Here is a 12,943-nt window from a genome sequence, read left to right as displayed (position 1 = left end):
ATTGGCAATAACACAATTATAGGTGGCTTCTTCCTTCCTCTTCTCTTTTCTTTTTCCACCACTTAATTTTAGTTGATTATATTATTTATCTTTGATTTTATAATTTTACTGTTTGACTTTTTTCTACTAATAAATAATCTCTGGATTTTTAGTCATAAAAAATGAGAAAAATCACTGTACTTACACTACCTATACCTTACTATTTCCTTTTTCTTTTAACTGAGTACTATTGTTTATATAATTTTGTCCTTGTCAGGTATACAACATTAATATTCCTTTTTGTAAATATAATTTCTTGGTAAACGTATGTTCAATTGGTACATGATTCATTTACTGTTGTTTCTCAGTTTATATACTGGTTGACTAAAGCTGGTTCTCTAATCTCTGAGAACAATGTTCTCTGAATTCCTATATGCTCAAAATGTTTTTTGTTGCTTTTATATGTGAAAATAGATTGGCTTTGTGTATATTTCTTTCCACAAATATTAGTGGCATTATTCCACCAACTACTAGCCTCAGATGTTGGAGAAATGTGAGGTCAGCATGATTATTTCCTCTTATAGAAGTCTTGATTCTAATTTTTCCCCCAATCTGACCACAAGCAAAAAACCACTGGATGTTATATCTCTGTGTCTCACTCTTGACCACTCTCTATTTTTCCTGGATCAATATATTGATCCACTCTTTGATTCATTATCAATTTTCTCAATTTTATTTTAACTTTTTTTCTATTACATTATTTTATTTTTCTTCTGGAATACAAATTGTGCATATTTGGATCCTCTTTGTTAGAACTATGTATGCATCACATTTTCTACAATCCTTTATAATTTAAAATTTTCACTTCCCCCCCTTTTTCTTTCTTGTATTGTCTTTGTTTTGATTCCTTTTTAATTACTTTACTTGACTGATGTGTTTTTTTTTTTTCCTAAACAATATATTTGCAGAAATTTCATATAGGCAAGAGCCAGAGCTATATTGCAGGCAAGGAAAAATTGCTTGCCAAGGTTGCTTAATCAAACAAATTCTTCTACACAAGCCCTCCGACCTTTGGCCCAGCCAATCAAGATCGACATCTGTGGGGTTGCTCAGAATTCAGTCTCTCTCATCTCCACCAGCTTCAGCACGACTTCTTCCTGCAAATACAGCTTGAATGTGTCTTTTATTATTGAGTCCCTTCTTCTTGGCTTCTCCTTGAAATCAATTCAAGTACAGGGACTCTCTGAAATATTCTAGAGTTTTTTTGTTTGTTTTGTTTTGTTTTGTTTTGTTTTGTAAACAGGGAGTATCAAATTTGTACCTTAGACATACGACTGTCTTAGACAACATATGACGAGAGGCTTTTTGGTCTGAGATCTGCAGCTATCGGGACCCTCTTTTGCTGTCTTTCCAATTTCATTAGGAAGTAAACTGATTTAGGCATTCTTCCATCCCCTTTTGTAATTTAGGATTTCAGATATTTATGTTGTTGAATATAGATTTTTTTTCTTATCTTTGTTGCTTTTGTGCAATTTCTAAGAGTAGAAATTCTTAACTCTGTCACGTTATAATCAAACACTCTCTAACCACTTTATAAAATAGTAATATTTACTATGAAAAGGGAGTGCTAAGCAAACTCTTGTTTGCTTGCTTGAGTTTATTGTTAATGTCTGGGTTAAAAAACAAAAAAAAACCTTCTTGTTTTATCATGCTCCATTATGTCCTGTACAAATACACCACAAGGTCACTATTTGGTAGGCTAACTAAAAGAACAATTACTCACACTAACACTGGCCTTATCTTCACCTTCATCATTCTTTGACTGCATCTCAAATGAGAATTTGAAGGAGACCATGTCTGCTATCACTCAAATAATAATATTCTCTGAGGCACTAAAATAGTTTTTGTTCCCAGTCAAATATCTGCTGACCTTATCACTGTAATAGCACTGTGAGAAAGACAGCAGAATAAGACATGACCTCCACTACCCAAGTATTTATAATCTATTTGGGGATAAAACTTCAATATTACATAAAAGAATCATTAATTAATGGTAAGTTCTATTTGTTGACTATAAGTATAATGGGTCAAAGCGAACTTGAGTGGATTGAAGGGTAAAAGCTTTGACATGAGAGTTTAGGTAGAAGAGGCTTAAGAGAAATTTCTAGTGGGATGCCAAGGGATAGGTGAAAAAAAAAAAAAGTGCCATATGTTTAGGGGACAGAGAAAAACAACTGATTGGAATGGAAAGTAAGTTAAGCAGATAAGTAAAGGACAGTGTGATTATTCTGCAATCCTGGCAGAGGTTCTTGGTTATAGTATGATGGGCAGTAGGTCCCATTACAGGATGAATTGCTCAGTGAACAGATTGAAAACAGGAAGGTCTCCTGGTGGTCCAGATGTGAGGAGATGAATAACTAGATTACGGTGGCTGTGAACAAGATGACAGAGAAGCTGTGATTCCAAATGATATCTCAAAAGACAAGTGGGCAACTTTGGTGACTGATTAATTTTTTTAAAAGGCTGAGGGAAAGGGAAATTTTTTCATTATAAGTTTCTCCAAGGTTTCTCACAATAAAGAATAAAACAGAGTGGTATTGTTTATAGGTTTGTAGTACTTAAGAAAATTAGTAAATGATGAATTCAGTTTATACACGTTGCATTGTGGTCATGACGAGATATCCAAATGTTGAGTTTCATGGGATTTTTGAACAAAATTAGATTGTGTTTGCTTGATTTAGAATTAAAATAAGTAAGATATTTTATTGACAATTGTGAAAATTTGTTGGAAACAGAGAGTTCTAGCAACAAGTCTGACTCCAGGATATAATAGAATAAAAAGACACAGGACAGTCAATTTGCATTGCTTATTTTTAAGGGTATAGGACATCTTTCCAAACATGTTTAGAGTTTGGGATTAATCTCAGAGTTCCCAAAATCTTCTGAATTACATCTAAAGGTGAGCATTAATGAGCAATGCTTCTATTTATTGCTATTTAATCAATTAAGTGAATGAAAGTCATTTAATTTCATTTATTAAAACTAATTTTTACTAATTTTAATTACAAGAACCCTACATGTTTACTAATAAAAAAATCAAGTAGAACACATACAAGCCAAAACTTAAAAAAATATATTTTAAAGCTCTATTTATTTTGCTTATTTGTTTAATTAATTGATTGTTCGCAGCAGCATCAGTTTAAGGATCAGGATGCATGAATAATCCTAGTAACTCAATTCTCAAAGATCACCTAATATAACATTTCAGGTTCTTCCCTGCAGAGCCTCATGAAGATGAATAAAGCAAAAGCAGCATAATTTTTGAGAGTTAAAAGTACTATAATAGGTTTTGTAGTGATTTTACTTCCAAGGCTTGATTTGTATGATTAGTACTGCGATCACTATTACTTGGATTTAAAAAGTGATACCTTGAATCTCTTTGTCTCATAAATCTGTTTAGCTCATAGTACAAGTAAATTTCAGGAGCAGCTGTTATCCTTTCTTTTTCATTATTAAATTTGTAATAAAACATTCTTAATTAATGTTTTTACTTGAAATTTTCTTTAGACAGTGATTTGAGCCTTTTAGTTCTAGGATTTTATATTTACTTTACACTCAGGTTTGTAAAAAGTCACACTGGAGACAATTTATGTTGCATTTAGACTTTGCAACAGGCTCAACACATATTCTGAGGTGATTTCTACAGAAAATGAAAAAAAGGAATATGGTCTTTCTGATAGATAGTTGGTATCATTATTAATATAACTATTACTATTTAACATTTAATGAAAAGTAGTTTTCTTCCAAAAGGTGAAAGGTGCTTAATAAAGTCATATGTAATTTGCCACCATTATTCAAATAAGACCATGCTGGGAAGAAAACACTGAAACCACACACTGGCTGTGACTGGGAGGACTTCCTGACTCTGCATCTGTTAGTATTCAGGAAAGTAAAAATGCCAATGCTTCCCTTGTCTCTTTCTGCTGATTTCAGATACGTAGTGTGAGTTAAGGGACCATAATAAGGAATGAAAAAAGAGGCTCTGCACTCTTTTTGTAGTGTAAGAAAAAGGAAATAAGCAAAATGTTTTCATATATTTTCTACGTATTTCAATTGAAAGACAGTCACCTTTATTTTTAGTAGATGCATCCTTGTAGTCAAAAATGGCAATTCATAGGTTAATAAAAATACTTATTAAGAATATTTAACATATTTTTTTACTTTTCTAATGAACATTTTATTTTGGAATAATTTCAGAGTTGCAGAAAAGTTGCAAAGATAGTACAACAGTTCCAAAGTACCTACCCCTCAGGCAATTTCCCCAATGGTTAACATCTCACGTTCCAATAGCACATTTGTCAAAACGAAGACACTAACATTGGTACATTACCGTTAACTTCTTAACTGAACACCGGACTTTATTTGGATTTCATCAGTTTTTTTATTCCATATGCTCTCTCTGTTCCAGAATCCAGTCCAGGCTACCACCTTGCATTTAGTTGTCAAGTCTCCCCTGTTACTTCTGGTCTGTCTTGCGTGAGCTTATCAGTCTTGAGTAGTACTTCCCAAGTAACCTGTAGAATGTTCTCCGACCTGTGGTTATTTTATGTTTTTCTCATGAGGAAACTGGGATTATGGGTTTTAAAAAATACCAGTGAGGTGAAGCACCATTTTTGTCACTCCTATCAGACATAACAGAATATTCACATGAAATCACTAACAATGTTAAACTTCATCATTTGGATAAGGTAGCGTTCACAGGTTTCTCCACTAGAAAGTTACTATTCTTACCATTCCCTACTTTACTCTTTGAGAGCAAGTCACTAAATCTAGCCCACCCTCAGGTGTAGGGAGTGGGATGGGAAGTAAGCACCACCTCCTGCAAGAGGGAGAATTGGTATTTATTATTTGGAATCTTCTGTAACAAAAATTTGTTTTTTCTATTTACTTATCAATCATTTATTTTTATATCACTGTGATGTCATGTGTATTTATTTTATACTTTGGTTTATAATATAATATTATATTATTTATTTTGTTGCTTAAATTTTTTGTTGCTTTGACCACTGGTTCCTTTATCTCTTTTATAATACCCCAGGTTTTTCTTTGTTGAGCACTTCCTTTGTTTCTGGTGCTACAAGATACTATAGTTTCATCGTGTATTTTCCCTGCCCCAAACCTAGAATCAGTTATATCTGGTGTCTTTTAATAAGGAATGGTATGTAAAAAACAAGACCTGGGTTTTGTGTGAGCATGTTACTACTGCTTAAAGACTCTCTTAGCATAAAGTATTAGGTAATACATGTATGTATAATAACCAATGAATACATACATACCTATAATTATTTCTGTATATATATTAAGTTAAACATGAGTTCATACTAATATTTGTAATTCTAATTCGGTAGCACAGGTTCATTCTAGCCTTTCCTTCTTCCCTTCTTATTTATTTGTAACTTCTCTCTCTGACAGAGAGAAGCCTGGCTTACCTTTCTTTTATCCTTTATTTACTTGTTCAATCCTGGTATATCTATTAAGAATTGTTAACCCATACCCTCTTGAGAAACAAATTTACCAACTAAAGTATAGTTTATGCATGGTTTCTTTTAAAACACCATTTTCCAAACTTACTTCTGTCAGCTTCCTTTTTCCTTCCGACCCTCAGAAAAGTTATGCCATACATTTGTAATTGTTAGATTCATTTGTCACAGTCTGCATCCTGAGATACCCAGACATCCTAGTTGATGTTTTGTTTCTTCCTTCCTTCACCCTTTCTTTTTTTTTTTTTACACACAATGAAAACACTTTTTGTGATGCAAAGTTCTATAAATTTTGAAAAATGCATATGGTAATGTCTCAATCACCCAAGTACTATAAAGAGAAATTTCTTTGACCTTAAAAATTTCACTGGGATAGCAATTTGTAGTCAACCTCTCCCCACCTCCCCAATGCCTAACCACCACTAATCTTTTTTTATCCCCATATTTTTTGCCTTTTCCAGAATGTCATATAAATAAAATCAGATTCTTTTGGATCTGGCTTCTTTCACTTAGTAAAATGCATTTAACTATTTATTTATGTTATTGCATTAACTAATAACTGCTCCTTCTTATTAAATAGTATTACTTTTTATGGATATTCCACAGTTTGTTTATCCATTACCTTGTTGAAGAACATCTTGATTGTTTCTAGTTTTTATTAATTATGAATAAAGCTGCTATCAACATTCATATATGGATTTTTGTATAACCACAAATTTTCAAATCAATTTATTGCTGGGTAGTATGCTAAGTCTGGGTTTAAAAGTATAAAAACTGCCAAACCATCTTCCAAAGTGACTGCACCATTTTGCATTCCTACTGGCAATGAATGAAAGTTTTTGTGTTCCACATCATTGCCAATGTTTGTCATTATTAGTTTTTTTGTATTTTTTTAGTGTTTTTTTAAACCCACTCTAATAGTTATATAGTGATATCTCATTATTGTTTTAATTTGCATTTCCCTAATATCAAATGATATGTTTATTTCATGTGTTTATTTGCTATTAGTACATCTTTGATACAATTTTTATTCAGATCTTTTGCCTATATTTTGAGTTTGTTATCTTATTGTTGAGTTTCAAAAGCTGTTTATATATTCTGAATACTAGTAGTTTATGAGATATGTAGTTTTCATATATTTTCTCAGTCTCTGATTCTTTTAACGATGTTTTTCTCAGAGGAAAATTTTTTAATTCTGATAAAATCCAACTTATCACTTTTTTTTCACAAATCATGCTTTTGGTATTGCACACTTTTAAATTAAAAATACCGTCATTATATTAGCCTTCAGTATTGAGCTTGCCTGCCAGTAGGAATACTTCTTGAGATGGATGGTACATCTCATGATCAGAGTTGAGCTCCCATTATAGATTAATGTATGGACATTTGGTTTGTGAACTTGATCTTCTGCATTTGGTTAAGAAGAATCAGTTCAGACCAGGAACTTGCAATTCACTGCCCTCCTCTCCCCCAGACTGTCCTCTCTCTACAGTCACACTGATATTAGTATTGCCTAATGATCTGCCTGATACAGTCAGCTGGATTCTTCTTGAAATCACAAGTTAACACATCCTCTGTAAGACCGGTTTATCCATCTACAACTAAGAGCGCATTGGTCTCAATGATCTTTAAGAGATCTCTCAGAATTAGTTATCTATGACTTGCTCTCTGTAAGGCACTTGTCAAACTGTACAGTGATCATTTGCCATAATAACAACCTACTCTACTCCAGTCACTTCTGGCTGTGAGCAATGAAACAGCTCACCCAACTTTAAAAAAGTGAAATTTCTTTATGAAAAGGATAATGAAATTGCTAAAAAAAAAAAAAAAAAAAAAAAAAAGCAAACAAACCAGTAACTGGACCTTAAGGACTGGATTTGGGCAACCAATGCCATTGGCTCCCTCTCATCCTTCTCTCAGACAGACTATTTCCAGAAGGCAGAGACAAGGTCTTATATGGCTTCAGATCTACGTGTCTGCAGCTTTTCATTCAAGAGGAATCAAGAGCTACTCTCATTTACTTCCTAGTTAGAAAATTTCAGGGAAGTTCTGTGGACTGGACTGTGCCATCTGTTCATTTTTAAGAATAACCATTGTGTCTAGGAGATGCAGTGTTACATCTGACCCAGCCTACATCACTTGGCCAGTCTAAAATCCTGGAATAAAAGAGGCACTATGGTTGACAGCCCCAATATGAGTACATGCAGAAAGGAAGAAATTCCACCAAAGTTGCATGGTATTGTTAACTCAAGGACAATGATTGTAAAGCATTCTGAGTGAATTAAAACAATTGCTATAAGAATATATTTATTATTACTACCACTACTCTTGTTTCTACTGTTACTACTAATATATATTACTATGTGTGCTGGGTAGCAATGAAGTAAAGTTATGGTGAATTGTAGAAGGGTATCCTTTTATAGAACTTTATATTTGCATGCACCGTTCAAGGTTTTTTACATAAATTAACTCTCATATTCCTTACAACAATACTATAACATAGATATTATTATTATTCCCAATAGGTAAGATAGAGGAAATTCAGTTACTTGCCCAACATCACACAAAACAAGCTTGTCATGTTCAGGTAGACTACTCTCTGGATTTTTACTTGAGGGACTAGAAAAGAGGAACAATATTTTTCTCTAGACTTGGAGCTGAGAGAATACAAATCTGGACATATTAACAACCATCTTTTTCTGTATAAAAGAGAACCTCTGAGAAAGGATCAAACCCAGAGGGAAGCAGAGAGAATATTCAGAGAAACTGTCATATGTCTTCATTTGAGTTCCTGGATCTATATCCAGACTGTCACTAGAACTTAAGTTCTATAAACCAGTAAGTTACTTTCTTGATCAAGCAAATTTGAATTGGGTTTTGTCGCTTAAAATTGACAGAATTCAACCTGATAAATACAAGTCTAAGGGACAGGTTTTTAAAAATCATTTCTTCGGCTCTTATCGCTCTCTTCTCTTCCTTTAGCCAACAATCCAAGACCACTGGAGATCATATAATTCTTTTTGTAAAATGACTGGTTTCTTATATTTTGTCCCAAGCTAAATGAAGAAAGTCAGGAAAAAGACAGATGACAAGGTCCCTCACAAACCTCTATGCTGTGCCCTTTCTAATTTTGGATGGGTTACTTTGTATAACAGCTTGTGTCATTTGTTCAGGACTTTACTGAAGGGAAGGATTTAAATCTACTCCAAGAATTCTGACTTTTTCCACCAAGTCTCCTATAGCTTCAGCCTCATTAAGCACACAAAATCCAGAAACTCAACAGGTAACTTTTAAACTGACTTTTTGTGGAATAACAAAGGTCGCCAATTTCTATCCTAAGATAATGGAATTATCCCTGCAACTCAGCCCACCTCAGCTTAGCCAAATTTCCATTCTAGGGTCTTCTTTTTACAACATAACTTCTTGTGTTAATTTCTATCTCAGATTTGTTTCGGTTGAAGATAACAGAAATCCATATCAAATTAAACAAAAAGGATTTTATTGGTCTATGTATCTGAGGAAGACATAAAGTGGTAGGAACCAGTAGCACAAGGATTGGCTTAAAGAAAGACAATAAATATCTTTCTTTGCTTTTCTATTTATCTTTCTCTCTGTTCTCCAACCCATATGTATGTATGTATGTGTGTGTATCCCCATAAATCCACTTCTCTCCACTTGTTTCTCTTGTTTTCATTGTTTCCTTCTGCAAAGTAGGTTTTTCTATATGTCACTAAAATGGGCACATGGACACAGATGGCTCCAGAATTATATACTTAAATCTCATGAAGTAAAAGAAAAAGAAAGCTACACCTCCATAAGGAATTCAGATAATTCAAATAAATTCCAATTACTTTAGCATGAGTCACTTAGCCACAACTTGCACTAATCACAATGTCTGGGATTAGTGTACTATGTCTGTGACAGAGTACTATGATTGTTTCATGCTAGGTCACATGTGTTCTCATATTCTTGGAGACATTGTGCAACCTGATTGACATTACCTTCAGAATCATGTGAAAACTGGTAAAAGTTCACTGATAGCAAGTAAGACCAGCTCTGGAAAGATAAAAAGTAGAAAATAGGGTTCTCCTAACTCATCACACGTTCTTCGGAATTTTATGATTGATCAATTGTCCATATAAAGTTAATGTTTATGAATGAAAAGGCAAACTAGCAATGCTATATCTTGAAATGCAAAGGCTTTATTTTTGCTTTATTATTCCTTCAGAATAGAAAAAAATCATCAAAAAGATAACAATAAAAAATATTTTAAAATAATTCTCTCATGAAGTATTTTGTTTGGCTGGAATATAACCAAAATAATTATCCAAGAATGAAAATGCCCGTGGAAAAGTAACTTGGCGCAAGAAAAAGAACACTATGCATCCCCTAGAAGTTCCTTCCAATCACTTACTCCCTAAAGATAACTACCATCATTATTTTTAATACCATAAATTAATTTTTCCTCTTTTTGAATTTCATAAAACGGAATTATGCCACTTGTACTATTTTTTGACTGCCTTCTTTCATTCAAAATAATGTTTATGAAATTCATTCATATTAATTCATTTGACAGGGATCAAAAATAAAATCCACCAACAATATACAGCAATTCTAAATATGCATTTTCGTTGCTGTATGGTATTCTATTGCATAAATGTACACGACACACTGGATTTATCCATTCTAATGCTGGCAAATAACCAGGTTGTTTTAATATTTGACTATTACCTATCTTTTGATGTAAGTATATATCCTTATCTCTGTTGAGTATAAATTTGGTATGGGTATACTTAATTTGAATAGAAAATGCCAGTTTTCCAAAGTAGTTGTACCCATTTAAATTCCCAGTATCAATTTATTAGAGATCTAGTTGGTCCACATCCTTGAAAACATTAGTTATTATCAGCCTTTCGCATTTTAGTTTTCCTTTAAAATGTGGTAGAATTTCCTGGTAAAGCTATCTGGGCCTGAAGTAGTTTTTATGGGAATGTTTTTAATTACAGATTAAAATTTTTGATAGATATAATACTATTTGGCTTTTTATTTCTTCTTGCGTTCATTGGCAAGTGTTGTACTTTTAGGAATCTGTCTCATTTCATCTAAAAATTTAAAATTTATTGGCATAAACTTGTGTCAAAAATGTTTTTATTATTTTTTAAATGTCTCTAGGATATATATTGATTTTACCTTTTCCATGCCTTTTATTAGTAATTTGTGTTCCCTGTTTTTATTCTTGATCCATTTTTCAGAGAGAAAGATTACAGTCATTTATTTTGTCAAAGAACACACTTCTAGCTTTGTTGATCTGCATTAAGGTTTGCTTTTTTGTTTTTTTTCATTGGTTTCTGGGGTTTTTTTTTTTTTTTTTTTTTCTGCTGGCTGGTATGGGGATCTAAACATTTGACCATACCCTAACCAAATGAGCTAACTGGCTAGCCCTCTTTTTCTTTTTTTTCCTTGAAGTGAAAATAAGGGTTTTTAATCTTTACCATACATGCATTATTCTTAAAATGTGAGAAATTGTTAGTTATTTTATATATAAATTTTTATTTCCTGCATCAGGTATAAACATGCCCTCATAAATAGATTCCTGAAAGCTCCAATTTTTCAAGAAATAATGAACATTTTTCTGCTCTTGACTTTATTATTTCTTTCCTTCTACAGTGTTTGAATTTCATTAGATGTTTCATTTTATTTTGATTTCATTTGTGAGTTGGATGCTTAGATTATAAGTTTTTAAACTTTAATTCTTTGCTCATATAGGAAGCTAAGGCAATGCACTTCTCAATAAAAAGTCTTTGAAATTTTATTTATTTTGATATATAGTTTTTTAATTATTTTGAATTCAAATATGTCCTAATTTCGATTTGACCCATGGACTATTTATAAATGTATTGGATAATTTCAAAACATATGGAAACATTCTAGTTATCCTTATCCTTTGTTCTTGTTTCTAGATAAGTTCCACTGTGTTCAGAAAATGCATTCTGTAATATTTCCATTCTTTCTAATTTTTTGAAATTAGTTTTATGGCCCAGCATATGGCCAAATGCCTCTTCATGAGTTCGTGAGGAAAGGATTTTAAAATCTCTCATTATGATTGTGGATATGTTTTTTTCTTTTTTTAGTTTTACTTTTATTTCATGTATTTTGAATTTTTCTTATTACAAATTTAGAATTGCTGTATATTCTTGGACTTTATTTTTGATCACTATCAAATATCCTCATTATCATTAGTTATGTTTCTGGCATTAAGTCTTCTCTGTTAGTATAGCCACCCCAGCTCTCTTTTGGTACTGTTTGAATGGTATAGAATTTTCTATTATTTTATTTTTAATCCTCTTGTATGCTTAAATATAAGTTGTATTTCTTGCAAACTACATCGTTTGGGTGTTTTTCCACGTAGCATTTTTAAAAAAATTTTAATTGCAGCCTGGATTTCCTTTAAATGTACCACAATGATTATTTATTTTAAATATACAAATATACTCATACTATTTATTTTTGCATTTAATTTATTATGCTTCTTGTTTCATTCTTCTGGAATATTAGATAATTTTTGCCATTCTGTTTCCCTAGTTGTATTAAGCTTTTTGTTTTTCTTTTGGTTGTCAGAGAGATTGCAAACCAGATAATTTTCTCATTAAGGTCTAATGTAAATTCCAAGATTCTTCTACGAAATGAAAAGATCTTAGAACTTTTTTTTTCTCTGTAATTGTGTACTCTTATTATTCATATTTTGATATGCTGTGTACTTTATACCCCCAAAGTTGCCAGTATTATTAATTTATACTGTAAATATTCATTTAAATTTATCTACATACTTAAACTTTCCATTGCTTTTTACTGCATTGTTTATCTCAACCTGCCATCGTGGATCTTTTGAAAAGTGTCAAATACCTCCTTTAGTGAAGGTCTTCTGGAAACAAATTCAGTTTTCGTCTCAAAATGTCTTTATCCTATTTTCACTCTTGAAGGAAAGTTTCACTGAATATAGAATGTTTGGAACCCTCTTTCAACATTATGCTTAACTCCCTATCTGCTGACATAAATCATTTCTGTGAAGTCAGTTCTGTTTTTGTTTTTATTTTCTTCTTTGAAGATAACAAGACTATTTCCTATGGCTGATTTTTCAGATTTTCACTTGGTTTGGGGATTATAACAGTTGTAATATGATGGCTTCCTTTATATGTATCCTGCCTGAAGTTTTCTGGTTATTATTCAGTTTTGTACTATGTCTTTCATAAGCTGGGAAAATTCTTCGTATTAATGCTACAAAAAGTGTCTATACTGTAATCTTTAATCTCTCCTTCTGGAACATCAATTACACATGTATTAGATCTTTGTACTGAGCCCTATTTGCCAGTTATGTTATTTTTGTTTGTGTTTTATAAACGGATTTTACCCACTGTGTCAGTTTA

This window comes from Cynocephalus volans, chromosome 1 (genome assembly GCF_027409185.1).
Source record: "Cynocephalus volans isolate mCynVol1 chromosome 1, mCynVol1.pri, whole genome shotgun sequence".
NCBI classification, from domain to species: Eukaryota; Metazoa; Chordata; class Mammalia; order Dermoptera; family Cynocephalidae; genus Cynocephalus; species Cynocephalus volans.
Note: the sequence above shows the minus strand (reverse complement) of the source record.